Genomic DNA, 17,039 nt, shown 5'->3' with positions numbered 1-17,039 from the left:
AAGAGAAGAGAAGAGATGAGATGAGAAGAGAAGAGATGAGAAGAGAAGAGAAGAGAAGAGAAGAGAAGAGAAGAGATGAGATGAGAAGAGAAGAGAAGAGATGAGAAGAGAAGAGATGAGAAGAGAAGAGAAGAGAAGAGATGAGATGAGAAGAGAAGAGATGAGAAGAGAAGAGAAGAGAAGAGAAGAGAAGAGAAGAGAAGAGAAGAGAAGAGAAGAGATGAGATGAGAAGAGAAGAGAAGAGATGAGATGAGAAGAGAAGAGATGAGAAGAGAAGAGAAGAGAAGAGAAGAGAAGAGATGAGATGAGAAGAGAAGAGAAGAGATGAGAAGAGAAGAGATGAGAAGAGAAGAGAAGAGAAGAGATGAGATGAGAAGAGAAGAGATGAGAAGAGAAGAGAAGAGAAGAGAAGAGATGAGAAGAGAAGAGAAGAGAAGAGATGAGAAGAGAAGAGATGAGAAGAGAAGAGAAGAGAAGAGAAGAGAAGAGAAGAGAAGAGAAGAGATGAGAAGAGAAGAGATGAGAAGAGAAGAGAAGAGAAGAGAAGAGAAGAGATGAGAAGAGAAGAGATGAGAAGAGAAGAGAAGAGAAGAGAAGAGAAGAGAAGAGATGAGAAGAGAAGAGAAGAGAAGAGAAGAGAAGAGAAGAGAAGAGAAGAGATGAGAAGAGATGAGAAGAGAAGAGAAGAGAAGAGAAGAGAAGAGAAGAGAAGAGAAGAGAAGAGATGAGAAGAGAAGAGAAGAGATGAGAAGAGAAGAGATGAGAAGAGAAGAGAAGAGAAGAGAAGAGAAGAGAAGAGAAGAGAAGAGAAGAGATGAGAAGAGAAGAGAAGAGAAGAGAAGAGAAGAGAAGAGAAGAGAAGAGAAGAGATGAGAAGAGAAGAGATGAGAAGAGAAGAGATGAGAAGAGAAGAGATGAGAAGAGAAGAGAAGAGAAGAGAATTCAGGTGTTGAGATGATCATAAGGCTCAGGGAGCCAGTCATGAACAGACACCTACAGAGGGCAAGACAAGAGTCTACTGGATTTGACTGGGTTGGAGTTTGGTTGGGTTTTGTTCCCAAAAAGTCAGGTGGAACTGGAATAGGTCTCTAAGACATTCTAATGGAATCAAAGCCCTACAGAGACAAGAGAAAGTCACAGCTATCCTTTCAGTCATTTAGCAAATATTTATTGAGCATCTACTAGAGTATTGTGGTATGTCTAAGGACAGGTGCATGGACAGGATGACCTGGGAGGCCTCATAGCCCACAAAACCTGATCCCGTATGACTTTGTCTTCAAAGGACCTCTTTGCAGAACACCTTATTCATTAACTGAAGCCTGTGTACTAGGGACAAGAAGTATCCAACAAAGAGATACAAGCTTCTTCCTCCTCTTTGCTCTGCTTCAGCAAATTGGATACCAATGATACCCATTTCATGGAGGTGTGGAGGCTGGTACCTGAACCCTCCATAGCTCATTTTCTCCATCCTCCTACCCCTAAGAATGAACTCTACTTTCTTGGACCCAGGCAAGGGTGAGCTATTTCTAGAGATTCCCCCTCATAGTTAATTCCATAGCATCTTTTGGTCCACTTTTCTTGACTATGGGCTTTTTCCATCATAAAGTTCCTTCTGAAATCACCCATACCTCTCTGCTATACCTGGTTAAGTTCTTTTGTAAAGTTAATCTCAGTTATCATAGGTAATTCCATAGACACCAGACCCCCTTTGTCATCACTTACTTAAGACATTAAAATTTTAATCAGTCAGCAGCTAGCAAATAAGCACTGGGCATCAGTTGTATGCAAAACTCTGTGGTAAGTTCAGGCAGAGGTACAAAAAGAAGGCAGAAGAAAGAGCAGTAGGTCTGGAGACAGATATCACGTTGGAATCACAACACTGACACTTGTCCCATGAGGACAAGTCCTCTTCCTCATGTCAGATTTATCATCTGTGAAATGGGGTGACCAATTCTTGTTCCACCTAACACACTGGATTGCTATGAAGCTCAGTTAAAAAAAGTACAATAAGCAGGGGCTTTTTAAACTGTAAAATTCCATAGAAATATGAGTCAGATGCAAGATGGTACAGTGGAAAAACACCGAACTTCCAGCCACAAGGCTGAATGGGCCTTACTCTGTCACTTCCTTCCCTCAGGATTTTGGGCAGGTCATTTCTTTCTCTATTTAAAAAAAAAAAAAAAAAAAAGGCTTGTTGCGCAGATTGAAACACTGAATGTGGAAGCATCCATCATTAGCCCCTGGTACCCAGCAGATTCCCCATCTGTATTTGTTCATTCATTCGCAGGTGACAAGGGGTAAGAAGTACTTGCAAGCTGATTGAGGATAGATTGCAATAGTGGTGAACGCCTGGGCCCCACCAGGCTTGAAGAGTCAGCCTGGCAGCAATGGGAAATGAGACCATAATGGCCATGAAGGGGAGTGGGAGGGTGAATGCCAGACTGAAGAGTCTGGGCTTGAGAGAGTCATTTATAGGCGTTAAGGAGCCATTGATGGTCTTAGGACAGCAGGGTAATAGATGAAAGGTATTTCTGTTCTTTATGGAAAGTGGCTCAGTAAGGGGGAATATTCTGGAACTCTTGGATTCTCCTCTCCGGGACTGGGTGGCTAACCTGCTGGAATGGAACATGGGCTTTAGAGGGGGAAGGCCTAACCAGCACCTCTTCTGAGCTAGAACTCAGAGCAAAACCTGCCTGGACTGCTAGAGCTTGGACCTTGTATTCATCGTATAGAGCTGTGTGACAAATTACTTCAAGAAGCAGTGGTTAAAAGCAATATGAAATATTTATCATTTCACAGTTCCTGTGGTTAGAAATTTGAGAGTATGCTAGCTGGGTGGTGTAGACTCTGAGTCTCTCATGAAGTTGTAGTCAAGATGTCAGCCCAGTCTGCAGTCATCTGAGGACCTGCCTGGGACTGGGCCATCCACTTCCAAGATGGCACACTCACATGGCTGACAAGTTGGTGCTGGTTGTTGGCAGGAGGCCTCCGTTACTCAACCCATGAACCTCTTTACAGGGCTGCTTAAAAGTGATCATGACACGGTGACTAGCTCTCCAGAGCAAGTGTCCAAGACAAAACAAGGCAAAGGCTACAGTGTCTTTGATGCACTAGCCTCAGAAGACACACACACTCACTTTCATGGTATTCTGTTGGTCACACTGGCTAATTCTGATATAACATGGGAGGTGGCCTACATAAGGGAGTGATCAAGGATCACTGGAGCCTTCTTAGGGGCTGGCTATGATGACAGGGAGAGTGGAATGTGAAAGAGAATTATCTTGGAATTGAATAGACCTGGGTTCAAATTTCAGGTCCTTGACTTACTCCCTGTGTGACTTCAAGAAAGTCACTTAAAACTCAGGCTTGAGTTTCTTCTCTGTAAAATAAGAATAAAATTAAGAGTCACAGCCTCATAGAGGGTCATGAGGAGTCAGCAAGGTGGAGCACATAGGGTGATTGATCCAGCTCCAAGCACAGAGTCCACATTTGGTGAACAATAGTTTTATTTTCTGGTGTAACACACAAGCCAGTAGGTAGAGATCTGTTCTAGAAGCACAAACCATTCCCAAAATGGTGGCAAAAGAGAGAAATAAGAGCAATAGAGCAATTCCAAAGATGACTGGCCTGACCTTCCAACTGAAAATGCCTTTTGCTTAATGATATATCTGAGAAAGGATTAGTATCCAAAATATATAAAGAACCGATACAACTCAACACCCCAAAAAACAAATAATCCAATTTAAAATGGGCAGAAAACATGAATAGACATTTCTACAAAGAAGACATACAGATGGCCAATAGATGCATGAAAAGATGTTCAACATCAATCATCATCAGGGAAATGCAAATCAAAACCACAATGAGATAGTATCTCACACCCATCGGAAGGATTAAAATAAAAAACATGAGGAACAAGCATTGGCAAGGTTATGGAAAAAAAGGAACCCTTGTGTGCTGCTGGTGGAAATGCAAACTGGTGCAGCCACTGTGAAAAAGAGTAAGGAGGTTCCTCAAAAAGTTAAAAATAAAACTACCTTATGATCCAGTAATTGCACTACTGGATATTTACCCAAAGAATACAAGAACACTAATTCCAAGGGATACATGCAACTGATGTTCATTGTAGCATTATTCACAATAGCCAAGATATAGAAGCACCCAAATGCTCATCAATAAATGAAGGGATAAAGAACAGGTGGTAGATATGGAATATTATTCAGCCATAAAAAAGAATGAAATCTTGGCCATTTGCAGCAACATGGATGGAGCTAGAGAGTATAATACAAATTAATTCAGTCAGAGAAAGACAAATACCATAAGATCTCACTTATATGTGGAATTTAAGAAAGAAAACAAATGAACAAAGGGAAAAAAGAAAGAGGGAGGAAAACCCAGAAACAGACTTAACTATAGAGAACAAACTGCTGGTTACCAGAGGGGAGGTGGATAAGAAGATGGGGTATATAGGGGATGGGAATTAAGAGCACACTTATCACAATGAACTCAGAGTAATGTAAGGAAGTGTTGAATTGCTATACTGTACACCTGATACTAATATGACACTGTATGTTAACTGTACGGGAATTAAAACTAAAAACTTAATAATGAAGATAAGTAAACAGACAAAATACATTTTGCTTGACAAGAAGTAAAATTGTGCTGGTTAGTTCCTGAAGACCTCTGAGGGCCTGCTCCAAAATGGCCATTCTACAAACTTCTTTCTCCCCTGAGAAAGGGGATAGGGGAAGGGACTAGGAAAAATGGTCTCCTGAGACCTTGGGGACATGAGAGGGAGGGGGAAAGAAGGAAGCCCTACTGAGGGGTTTGCCATGCACAGCCCATTAAAAAACAAAAACAAAAAGAAAAAACAAGCACAGGATTTGGAGCCCCAAGCTTTGGGGACTCCAAGAAAGTTTCACTTCTCCAAGGCTCCCTTGTGTCATCTGTCACGTGAGATGGTTATGAAGATCACACAGGTGAAGCCACGTATTTTGTCCTATACAATAGGCATATAGTAAGTGAACAATAAATGTCAGCTATTATTACAGAGACCCATTCCATTTAGAAAGGATTTATTAAGTTTTACTACATATCAGGCAGTGTAAACAGTGGACCAGCAGCAGTCGGGGCTCTTAATGAGTTTGTGGTTTGGTGGGGGCCCCAGGCAGGTTCCTGTGGGGCCTGTGGGGCAGGCCAGAGAGTCCCAGGACCCCCTGGGCTCTCTGGATGATAAACAAAGGGTTTCTGGGGAGCACACAGACTTGTCTTGCAGGCCACTTGGAGGGGGCTAGTCAGTGCTAAAGAAGGCAATCAAAAAAGTTTGCTCTGACCTCCCGACCCACAACATCCCCATCTGTAAGAGACACACTGCCCCGTGGTTGGTATAAAATAGCCCATATGCCAGCAGCCCCACTAACATCAGCTACTCTTAATCATCTTTAAGAACCCAAGCTTCGGAATCCTACAATTCATTCCAACCCTCACAGAGCACTGCCAAGCAGTCTGACTTTTGATGTATAGCTTAAATTCACTCAGTATCGGTTGTCCATCCCTGACATAGGAATGATGACCCCTCCTTGCAGGTGGCTGTGAAGTCAAGGGACATACATCCATCTCAGGGTGCTGGGCGTGGCATAGGCTCTCAGTAAGCTTGGTCACTGGCCAGGCCTCTCACACCAAATGAAAATCAGATGACCTCTAAGAATCGTTCTGCTCCCCTGTGACCCTGGCTGCTCACCTGGCTGGCACTTCTCAGGAGCAATGGTGAAGGCACTGAGCTCTTGCTTGTGCCAGACACAGCCAACCAGAGAAGTAGGAGAGGAGCAATTACCCAGCCAGGAGCTGTGCCAGCCAGAATACCCACAGGGCCCTCCGCTTCTGTGCAGCTGCCTCCAGGCAGCCTCGTCAGCAGCGTCGCCCTGGTCCAACGCGAAGGCAGTGCCTCCACTTCCGGGGCCCATGCCGGCAGTTTACAGCTGGAAGTTCTCATTGGCACAGAACCTCTGTCCTTGCTGCGGCAACCGGGCTCTGGGTGGGGCTAGAAGACAGGTGTCTGTCCCCTGTCCCTTGGCAAAATCCATGCAGTCTCCTGTAGGAGCAACAGTAATAGAAACTTCTATCTTTGCTTGTCATGTGCCAGCAGCTATCCTGGACAACCTTCTGAAGGCAGAATATTACCAAATACCCATTTGACAGATAAGGAAACTGAGACACAGCCTACATAACTGGCTGCAAGTTACTCAAGTGGGAAGGAGAGCATCAGGATTCACATCCAGCCATTTGACTTGAGAGGCCCTGCTCTTCTCCATCTAGCCACTCAAGCATACTACCCTGTGGACCTACAGTCATAGACATCACCCTCCCCCACGGCCAGAGACCCTGAAAAGCAGTGAGGAGGCAGACACTGGTACAGTGCTCCCTGGGACCACAAGAAGATTCCTGCCTGGGAGCAACCAACCAGACTGCACTTGCCCTACTGGTGCCCAGTCCCCTCCCTCCTCCCTCACGACCCTCTGCACTGGTCCCCCAGGACCTCTGCAGAGCTGTCTCCCAGATCACTGGTGGAGGGAATCCTGCCTCAACCAGGTCCTCCCCAGCACCTCCAGGCCAGCCAGAGGCAGAAGGTTTCTTGACCAAGACACTAGAAATTTTCCAGCCCTTCGCAAATGCCCTCTGGGTGGGGAGTTGAAATAAAAAGACAGAGTGGGAGGAGGAGCCAGTTGAAAAATGAGCTTTCCCCAAACACTGAGCCAGCCTTAAACATCCTGAGAACTAGAGTCCAACAAGTCGCAACTCACCAAAACATCTTCCCCTCCAGCTGCACTGGCTAATTACAAGAGAAAGGTTGAAAGGGAAGGTTCAAGCTTTCCATGACAGTGTGGTTTTTTCTTATTCTCCTTCCTCCCGCTCCTCTGTTCCTCCTTCTCTGCTCTCTCGCTCGCTCTCCTCTTCTTCCCCAGGCTCAGGCTCCTGGCAACACGCTCCACAAAAGAGGTATGACTTGGCTGTGTGCACTGAGCAGTGACCCATCTGCTGGAAGGGCCTTCCAGAGGTCGTTGAATCAAATCCCTGCCTCCTTACAAAAAGATCTGCTCACCTGTCAGCATCATTCAGAAATGGGGTAACAAATGGGGTAACAAAGCTGCTCTCCTCAAGATAGCCTCCAAAAGTAATGTCTATTTCTCTCTGTACAAGTGATGCATCCTCATGCAAAAGACAGAAACACCTAAGATCATCCATGATCCCAGCAACTGGAGAGAACACATTATGCATATTTTGCTGTACAGTAAACCCTTGACATTCCCAAGAATTATATCTCAGATCTTCATGAGTTCAAATTTAAGAAAATGGATATGTGAAGGACAATCCCAAGAGCCTTGACAAAGAGAGTCTTACTCTCCATCTAAACTACATCATTATAAGCTTCAGGAAGAGAGGCCCTAGTTTGAGGCTAGGGGATAAATGAGGAACAACCACTTTACAGATGAAGAAACTGAGGCCAAAGGGATATATCAGTTTTTCTGTGGCCCTCAGTTAAATGGGAGTCAAAGATGTGGCAAAGAAGAGTGAACTTCCTGGCAGTGTCTGCAGAAAAATGACTGATGCCTGCCTTGGTCAGGAACTCAGAGGTTCAGGGAAGCCAGTAGGAATCTTGTCCTCCACCTGCACTAACAGGTTGAGTCTCCAGCTTGACCAAACCCAAGTTTTCCAAGATCCACAGCCAGATGTGTTGGTCTAGGTATGGGAAGTGAGACACTGGTGGGGCTGAACTGCCATCCCATGGTCCAGGGGGCCCTATGCTGAGACGGGGTGTGCGCTCCCAGGTAGTAGAGCTGGACCAGTGTATCCCCAGAGAAGTTCACCAAGGAGAAGTCCAGATGCTCCCATTGGATGTCACAGGAACAACTCATTCCAGAAAGCATGTCCTACCCAGGCATTCAGGGAGAGCTTGCCAGGACTAGAAACCTGGGATCAGCCCGCCTCCTCATCCCTGTCCTGCACTTAACACTACTTAACCCTGGCCAAGTTCTCTGACAGCTAGCATCAAACAGTGCAAATCTTTCTTGAACAGAACGATCCAGACACCCCGGACTGGTGACTGAGCTTACCCCTCCATTCCAGGATAACCAAAAAGCTCTGGGCAATGCTTTGGAGTTGGTTGCAACCTGTAATGCTGCCTGTCCCTCCCCTTCCTCCTCCAGGATTGAGCCTGGAGCTAAAAGCCCTCACTTGCCACTCCCTTTGCACAGCCCAGAGCCAGCTACATAAAGTCTTCCATTCCTAGACCTGCCGCGGACTGACTCATCCCCTGCCAGCTTTCCCTGAGTCCTAGCCCAGAGTCTGTTCTCACTGCACCCACAAACCCCTTGCTGGACGCCCTTCTTTCTTGTGCTGGAACCTATGAGAAGAGTCCGTTTATTTCTCCCCAACTGCGCCTAAGATTCTACAGCTTCTGTCTTCATATTTCATCTCCCCAGTGGCTTATCGAGGAGAAGAAAGAGGAGTTTAATGAGAACAATTCTAGATAATGATAAAATGAGGAAGGAAGGATCTGCACACTACTCTAAGAATCCCAGCTAGCTCGTTCTTCCAAATGACCTAGTGGGGAAATTTAACATAGGAGACCAATTGCCCAAGTTTCACGAGGGCCTTTGGAACATATCAAGGATCTCCGAGTTCTTGGAAGAGTTTGGAAATAGAAAATTATTAATTTTGGACTCATTCAAAAGCCAAAAACTAAAACCACTGAGATGACTTCTGCCTTAGATATTGTTTCCTCCTGAGATACAAACATATCCTGCCTATTTGCTTTGATACCCATGAATCCTAAATGCAAACATGTGTGTATACCCCTTTCACACAAACCTGGGGATGCCAGGAATTTGGCCCACCCCAGGTAGAGTGGCCAGGTTAAAAAAAAAAAAAAAATAGGCCACCCAGTTAAATTTGAATTTCAGAGAAACAACAAATTTTAAAGTAAGGATGTCTCAAATATTGCATGGGACATATTTATATTAAAATCTATTCATTGTGTAACTGAAACTGTAATTTAACTGGCCCTCCTATATTGCATCCAGCATCCTTAACCCTAAGGCACCTACCTCTAGGTCCCCCACAGAAGCCCTCTAAACCTAGCCCCACACAGACTCTCTACCATAAACATTAACTTTGATCTGTTGTGAATTCTCCCTGTGTTCATATAATCACCTGAAAATTGCCAGGGCTGAAGATCCTAGGAGGAGCAGGTTATTTGAAGGCCTTTAACCATCTACCTTTCTCCTGATCTCACTCAGGAATATGGTCAGTGACTCAAAGATTAGAGATGTGCAAGGTATCCAAATTGGCAATGAAGAAGTCAAACTCTCTATTCGCAGATGACATGATTCTTTATATGGAAAACCCAAAAGACTCCAACCCCAAACTACTAGAACTCATACAGCAATTCAGCAATGTGGCAGGATACAAAGTCAATGTGCAGAAATCAGTGGCTTTCTTATACAATGAAACACAGAAAGGGAAATTAGAGAATCAATTTCATTTACTATAGAACCAAGAACCATAAGACACCTGGGAATAAACCTAACAAAAGAGGTAAAGGATCTGTACTTGAGGAACTACGAAACACTCATGAAAGAAATTGAAGAAGACACAACAAGATGGAAGACCATTCCATGCTCTTGGATCGGAAGAATAAACATTGTTAAAATGTCTATACTGCCTAGAGCAATATATACTTTTAATGCCATTCTGATCAAAATTCCACCTGTATTCTTCAAAGAGCTGGAGCAAATAATCCAAAAATTTGTATGGAATCAGAAGAGACCCCGAATCGCTAAGGAAATGTTGAAAAACAAAAATAAAGCTGGGGGCATCACGTTACCTGATTTCAAGCTTTATTACAAAGCTGTGATCACCAAGACAGCATGGTACTGGCATAAAAACAGACACATAGACCAGTGGAACAGAGTAGAGAGCCCAGATATGAACCCTCAACTCTATGGTCAATTAACCTTCGACAAAACAGGAAAAAATATACAGTGGAAAAAAGACAGTCTCTTCAATAAATGGTGCTGGGAAAACTGGACATCTGTAAGTAGAAGAATGAAACTCGACCATTCTCTTACACCGTACACAAAGATAAACTCAAAATGGATAAAAGACCTCAATGTGAGACAAGAATCCATCAGAATCCTAGAGGAGAACATAGGCAGTAATCTCTTCTATATCAGCCACAGCAACTTCTTTCAAGATATGTCTCCAAAGGCAAAGGAAACAAAAGCGAAAATAAACTTTTGGGACTTCATCAAAATCAAAAGCTTCTGCACAGCAAAGGAAACAGTCAAAAAAACAAAGAGGCAACCCACGGAATGGGAGAAGATATTTGCAAATGACAGTACAGACAAAAGGTTGATATCCAGGATTTATAATGAACTCCTCAAACTCAACACACATGAAACGGGCAAATATATCAAAAAATGGGCAGAAGATATGAACAGAGACTTCTCCAATGAAGACATACAAATGGCTATCAGACACATGAAAAAATGTTCATCATCACTAGCCCTCAGGGAGATTCAAATTAAAACCACATTGAGATATCACCTTACACCAGTTAGAATGGCCAAAATTAACAAAACAGGAAACAACATGTGTTGGAGAGGATGTGGAGAAAGGGGAACCCTCTTCCACTGTTGGTGGGAATGCAAGTTGGTGCAGCCTCTTTGGAGAACAGTGTGGAGATTCCTCAAGAAGTTAAAAATAGAACTTCCCTATGACCCTGCAATTGCACTCCTGGGTATTTACCCCAAAGATACAGATGTCATGAAAAGAAGGGCCATCTGTACCCCAATGTTTATAGCAGCAATGGCCACGATCGCCAAACTGTGGAAAGAACCAAGATGCCCTTCAATGGACAAATGGATAAGGAAGATGTGGTCCATATACACTATGGAGTATTATGCCTCCATCAGAAAGGATGAATACCCAACTTTTGTAGCAACATGGACGGGACTGGAAGAGATTATGCTGAGTGAAATAAGTCAAGCAGAGAGAGTCAATTATCTTATGGTTTCACTTATTTGTGGAGCATAACAAATATCATGGAGGACAAGGGGTGTTAGAGAGGAGAAGGGAGTTGGGGTAAATTGGAAGGGGAGGTGAATCATGAGAGACTATGGACTCTGAAAAACAATCTGAGGGGTTTGAAGTGGCAGGGAGGTGTGAGGTTGGGGTACCAGGTGGTGGGTATCATAAAGGGCACGAATTGCATGGAGCACTGGGTGTGGTGAAAAAGTAATGAATACTGTTTTTCTGAAAATAAATAAATTAATTTAATTTTTAAAAAAAAGGATTAGTGATGTGGGGGTGCTCAAGTTCACCAAACATGAGTTTGGTATCCCAAAATTAGTATCTCTCTCATTCTAAACTTTCCCTCCATGACAGGACTGGTTTGGATTAAGAAGAAGCTGAAAGTATTGGTTCGTGTGAAGAGTTTAATTCCCAGGTGCTAGAGAAAATCAAAGTGGTGACTTGGCTGGTTTCTAAGGTAACATCACAGAGATGTCCAGGACAGTAGTGGAAGCGGTCTTAGCAGATCTATTGTTAAAGGACTAGATGTGTTTTGTGCCTATTATGAAGTCCCCTGACCCTGAACTCCATGAAAGTGACCATGACAATGGAGGCAGTCCATCTCTAAGTCCTTCCCCTGCTCATCACCTGGACAGCTGTGCACTCTCCAGCTGGATGAGCTCTCTCCTTGTGGAGAAGAGCAAAGATATCCAAAAGCCCTCATACGGCTCCTTGAAACATCTCTGTTGGGGGCCTTTCTTTTGCTGGGCACGTGTGGACAAGAGTCCCTCGTGTTTTTGACTCATCCTGCAATAACCTCTGCCCAAGGCTCAGGTCTCTAGCTGGCAGCTTGGCAATGAGCCTGTGATCATTGGGGAAGGAGGCATTCTACTTGGGTTTCTAATGCTGACTTGCCTCAGAGATATCCATAGTGTCAACCAGTCTTCCTCTGAGCTTCTACTTCCAGGTTGGTAGAATGGGTTTACTTAACTAACTACATATTGTCAGAAGGACCAAAGAGAAGATGTCTGTGATTATATGGTGAATTCTCAGAAAGATAGGGCCAAGTTCTAAAACATCAGTCTTCTTCCAAGGACTGCTATGGTTTAAAGCTTTCAAACAGACTTTACATCTCCAAGACTTCTCTCCTGAGAAAGACAGAGTCTTTAGGATGCAGAAAGATCTCTGAGAAACCACATAATTTGCGAGGTGGGGGGACCGGGAGTACAAGGCTCTCAGAGAGAATAAAAAGAATGATGGAAGAGGGGGGTCCAACCTTCAGCAAGAGAACCAGCATTGGACTCTTCAGGAGTTTTCTAAGAGTAGAAGATTTCTGCTCATGAAAATTGACCAAATAATGAACCCTTTTCGTGGAGCTTCTTGCAGAGTCAACATGCCATAAAAATACACAATTCCAACACTCTTCAGGATGGCAGAAGAGGGCTTCTGTGACAGCCCAGCACCACCCAAAATCAGAAAATCCATGAAGACGTTTTAGTGGAAGCTCTTTTGATTGCAAAAGATGGAGACCCTCTCTGACTAGTTCAAGGGGAGAGAGGAGCTGTTGAAAGGATATTAGGAATGTCACAGCATCCTGGAACAAGAAAATTGAAAGGCTTTGTGACTCTGGGTCATTCTCACATGTCTCTGGCCTATTGGTTGCAGATCCTCTTCACTTGCCACTGAGCATTTGTTCATCTTATTGTCCCAATAGCCTGGTCTCCTAAGACTTCCCAGCTCCCATGATATTGGTCATTCCTTCTGTGCCTTTCCCTCACATTTATGAGAGAGAATCTAATGGGCCCAGCTCACTGATGAAAGAGTCCTGATGGGGTCAGGTGTCCTTCCCTGAGCCAATCGTTGTGATGGGGCAGGGAGGGTTCAAGGCACTGAGCAGAGGCAGAACAATCATGATACCTGGTAAGAGGGAAAAAGGAATACATTGACAGAGGAGGCTAAGGCTATCTTTAAAAGAGGACATAATCTCCCAGAAGGCCATCCATTTAGTGGGCAGTATGCTAAGAATTTTACATATGTTATCCTGTTAAGTATTCCCATCAACCCTGCACAGTGGTCTAATTATTCCCATTTTACAAGCAAGGAAAACTGAAGTTCAGAAAGGTCACTCACCAGGTCCCTCAGCGAATGGCTGGAGGTGCTATGGTCCAACCCAGCCCTGTAGGATTCCTGACTAGTGCATTTGTAGACACAGTCAGCCACAGAACCACACTCTCCCTCTGTACATGGACTCAAATGAAATGCAGGCAGTATGTGGAATCACCCTGCCTGAGGAAGAATGGGAAGGGACAGGAAGACCAAGAGAAAAAAATGACATGTTTTTCCTGCGTAAATATGAACAAAAAAGTGGAAGAAGGGTGGTCTATCTGAGGATCTTGGGAGTGAGGCAAAGGGCAGCAGAGAAAAATGAAATCCAAGGCCATAGAAAAGTACTTACTTTAAAGGAGTGATTTTTTTGTTGTTGTTCTTTGTTTCTGTACCAGAAGTGCCTATTAAAAAACAAAAACAACACACACACAAAACACACACACAAAAAAAACTGCCATTGCTCCAGCAACAGATAGAACCGGAGCCCTGCAAGGTCTCCACCAGGTCAAGAGCTTTTTCTATTCCCCCAACATTTCCATTGTCAAGATGAGGGGTAGAGGCTTGCTGAGACACACCACTCAAAAGATATGCCAGCAATCCAGACCTCACTTGAACTGGAAAGGAAGCTAAAAAAGGCCTTGGGGGAGCAGAGGGGGCCACACGATGGGCTCTGCCCAATCCCACCTGAAGACAGTGACAGAGGTTGAGGCCAAAATCAAGTCCTGAAGATGATCCACACAGAAAGTAAGAGGAAGGGGAATGGAGAGAAATGATCAAAGCTAAAGCACAGGCACCTAAGCCTAAAGACCCAGAACCAGACTCATAGACATTCTTACAGAAACAGGGAAACAGACCAGAGGGAGAGGAGGACTGCCCTGTTGATTCTCCTGAAAGGCATCTGGATTTCTCAGTGAGATCCTGATTTGGGTCTTATTCTCGTTTTCCATCTGGACTGAATGGTGAAATGCCTGGCATGAGAGGTGCCGTGAGTCAGCTGCAAATTCAGGCTTGGTCCCTCTGCCCCTCTGCTCTGCTCTCTGCCAGACCACACGGCCTCCCTCCCCTCCTGCCAAGCGTGGCTTAGCTCACCATCCAGGTAGCACACTTCAAAGACTTGGGAGTGAGGTAGGCTGGGCTGGGCCAGCCTCAGGATGGGAACAGATTCCACTCCCAGCCCAAACACTCCTCACCAGTTCTCTTGAATGCCTTCCACTCCTCTCACACCCTTGACACTTTGAATAACCCCTGGACGTTAGAGCTGGAAAACCCAACTGTTCACTGGAGCAGTCTGTCTCTGCTGCACTGCAGGTCTGTGCAGCTTTACGACTGTGGGGTTGACCAGATGTCAGCCAATGCCCAAGCACAGCCTGGCATTAAGGGAATCTTTGTGTGTTTTTCTCCAGAGTTGGGGATACTCCCCAGGGCAATCAGAAAGACAGGTGGTGCTTATGTGACCAGAAACCACAGGACCTCTATCAAGGTGTGTGGATTATGGTAACCATTACCAATGTGTGGTCTGCTTCCTTCATCTCCTAAGACGTGGCCTTTAGGCCACTTTGTATCAATTATATGTGTCTGATCCCCCACAGAAAACTATAACGTTCTCTGCAATCAAAAATACACTCATCTCTGTGTCCCTCACAACACAAAGAGAAGGACAGCACCTTGTGCTACATTGCTTTCATTAAATGTTTTCTGACTTCAGTGCCCGGCTGGTAGCCTCCTTAAACTTTTTTTGAAATACTGCAGAACTTGAGAAGCAGGAAAACAATGTCATGTCTCTTCCTTTCTCAAATCTTTTCTCTCCTGACAGTTGGGTCTATGCATGAAATTGAGCACTGGTAAAGGACTCAGAGACCTATCACTTTACTGGTAGAAAACCAGGATGAAAAGGTCATTGACCTAAAAAAATAAAATAAAATAAAAGTTTTTATTTTTTTTTAAAGATTTTATTTATTGATTTGACAGACAGAGATCACAGGGAGGCAGAGAGGCAGGCAGAGAGAGAGGAGGAAGCAGGCTCCCCACTGAGGAGAGAGCCTGATATGGGGCTTGATCCCAGGACTCTGGGATCATGACCTGAGCTGAAGGCAGAGGCTTTAACCTACTGAGCCACCCAGGTGCCCCTAAAATAAAAGTTTTTAAAACTGTCATTGACCTGTCAAGCATCATGTTGGGCAGAATTCTACGATGACCCCCAATGACCCATGTTCTTATATAAAATCCACCTCCCCACCCCAAGTGTTGGTGGGACATGTAATTTGCTTTTAACCATTAGAACATGGCCAAGGTGATGGGATATCAGTTCTGCGATTGTGGTACCTTATATGGCAAAGGTGATGTGACTCGCAGATGTGATTAATTTGCAGTTGACTGAGTCAATTCAAAGATAGATTATCCAGGGTGAGCCTGAGCTAATCAGGTGAGCTTTCTTTAAGAAAGAATCTAGATGTTCCCTAAAGTTAGAAATTCAAACCTATGGAGGTGGAGACACACCCTGTCTCTTTGTGTGTGTGTGTGTGTGTGTGTGTGAGTGTGTGTCTCAGACCTGGAATAGATTTTTTTTTGGTGTGGGTTGAGGGGCTTGGTTTCTGGGTAGGCAGGCAGCCACCCACCCCGGACATTGCCCCATCTGTCTCCCAGCAGTCCTGTCTCCCCTCCAGTCCATCCCAGTTGTCTTAACTGTTCATTTCTTTCCACACATCCCAACCTCTTCCTACCTTGACATAATGACCAGCTCTTGACCTCCTTCAGCAAGATCAAATCAAACAGGTGTCCTCCACCCACACTTCCTCCCCCCGAACTATCACAGCAGAGGCTTTCCTGCAAAATGAAGTAGAACTGCCTGTAAAACTTGACTTCTCCTCCTAAGCCAAACCGTGGCACTCTTTTCTCCCAGAGCCTTCCCTCTGGGAGTTCATACTTTATTATCACATTCGTATGGATGGTCCCCAGACGGCTCCCACCAGCTCTGCTCTTCCTAGCCCAGCTGTATTGTCCGCGTTCGAGCTAGGTTTCCCCGGATGTACTCTATCTACCTCCTTCTCTCTACTTTTCTTCAGTGCTTCCTCTGCCCGGATCATCTGCCTCCCACACCATCCTCTCAGATGTCCAGACTCTAGAACCTCAAAGTCATGTATCCTCCACACACCCACTTTCCTCAAATATTCCTTATTGGTCACCAAATTCTTGCTCCATAATATAGAAGAAAATCATCTATCTTCCTAGTTATCTTTTGAGAATGTCTGGGTGAATTTTCAGGGTGGAAGAAAAAAGAAGCTTCATCAATAGAAGTGTATCTGAAGCTGAAGAGTTACATTTTCACTGTGTGTTAAGATTCAGTCAGTAGAAATGGAGCAAGTGGGTAGAGCCCATATATATGGGGCAGGATGGCTGTGGAATAATGGTTGCTTGGACTGAGGGATGGGCTCATGGCAATTGTGATATTCCTGTCTACTTTTGTGTATGTTTGAGATTCTCCACAATTAAAATGTTCTTAAATAAAGCTAAATAACTAGTTAAATCTTTAATTTAAAAAAAAAAAAAGTCAGGGTGAGCGAGCCCACACGGTTTTAATTGGCCCCAAATTGTATCCATGGGCTGAAAGTGAATTGCAACTTTGCTACTGCCCCTCTTGAATCCATGTTTCTCCCCAGTCCCCCAGCCAGTCTGGATCCTTCTTGTTTTTGGCTGGGGTCTGCGTGCATTTGGGACATTAGTTCTACAGCTCTGAGAAAACAGCTAGGTAGATAGACAGATACACAGGGTCCTCTATGATGCTGGTACATTATTAGTGTTTTTTCACTCATTTCTCTTTTCAGAGTAGTGGGGGATTGAGTCCAGACACCTCCTCAGAGCTCCT

The sequence above is a fragment of the Mustela erminea genome, chromosome 8 (assembly GCF_009829155.1).
Source record: "Mustela erminea isolate mMusErm1 chromosome 8, mMusErm1.Pri, whole genome shotgun sequence".
Classification (NCBI taxonomy): Eukaryota; Metazoa; Chordata; class Mammalia; order Carnivora; family Mustelidae; genus Mustela; species Mustela erminea.
The sequence above is the reverse complement of the archived record's forward strand: the minus strand, read 5'-3'. Positions refer to the sequence as shown.